Raw genomic sequence first — 1,040 nt, forward strand, 5'->3', positions numbered from 1 at the left:
TGGGGCTTTCAGATATTTCTCCAGTGTGTTTAGATGATTTATGAAAGCAGTGTCTACAGAGAGGTTTAAAGTAACCACAAAACTGCCAAAGAAAACACTGCAATACTTTGCGTTTCTTTTAGGTAAATTTATTTCCTGGTTGAAATATGATCCGCATGTCAGGTTGGATGTTAAGTGTACAATATACAATTACAACATACAATATACCTCAGTATCTTTTATGCAGCAATGAATTTCATACAAGAGTTAATTTAGAGCACTTGAGAAAACAAAAGGGTAAACTTCCGTATCAGTGCTGTCTATGTTTCTTTACTGGAGGCTAAAAAACAATAACAAAGTATAGTTTTTCATTGGAAGTTTTATTTTCCTAACTAATCAATAATTTTAAAGAAGGAATTCTCATTTTATACATATTCCAATCTATATCAATATGTTGCTGTTATCTATCTAAATATATAGAGAGATAAATATAACTCTATATATATTGTTTATAAATATACATATATGTATGAGTATTATTCCCTAAATATATCATGAGGCGTCTTCTGTGCGTGTCATAAAATTAATTCCAGATTAAAGTGTAATCGAAATCTACAGTACTAGCACCGAAGGTGCAAGACATACTGCCAGGTGCACAAGGCAGTGCAATTATCAATAAATCTGCTGTTTGCATGAAAAAGCAGTTATCTATGTAATGGTAATTAGCATTCACCCTATACAAGTTTCATATCATACACTAATGTTGATAACAAAATGTATGCTAGAAAAAAATATGTGTACATATATACTAGTATTATATCACGCCCATATGTATCTGTCTCAGTACAGATAAGATATATAAATGGCTTCAAATAGCCTATAAATTTTAAACACAACTGAAATGAAGGTGTCAAACAAAAATAAGATTATCATAACATTAACCTATATTCACTTAGTTTTCTCCAAGAGCTCTTTCTCGTGCGTGATAGTGGGGGCACAGGTAGTATTAGTAGTTGTTGTTTTTCCAGGATGTTGCTAGTGAGGATCATGATAACAAATGT

At 31.4% G+C, this 1,040-nt stretch overlaps 1 protein-coding gene across 2 annotated transcripts in view; it reads left to right on the plus strand.

The window, feature by feature from the left end:
* LOC125030737 (CDK-activating kinase assembly factor MAT1-like) overlaps positions 1–350 on the plus strand; it is a 10,210-nt gene extending 9,860 nt beyond the window's left edge. For both annotated transcript variants that reach the window (XM_047620992.1, XM_047620991.1), the window contains one exon: positions 1–350. This exon is cut by the window's left edge and continues 272 nt beyond it. The gene's annotated coding sequence lies outside the window, so the exon portion shown is untranslated.
* The last annotated feature ends 690 nt before the right edge of the window (positions 351–1,040 follow it).

This window comes from Penaeus chinensis, chromosome 11, assembly GCF_019202785.1.
Source record: "Penaeus chinensis breed Huanghai No. 1 chromosome 11, ASM1920278v2, whole genome shotgun sequence".
Classification (NCBI taxonomy): Eukaryota; Metazoa; Arthropoda; class Malacostraca; order Decapoda; family Penaeidae; genus Penaeus; species Penaeus chinensis.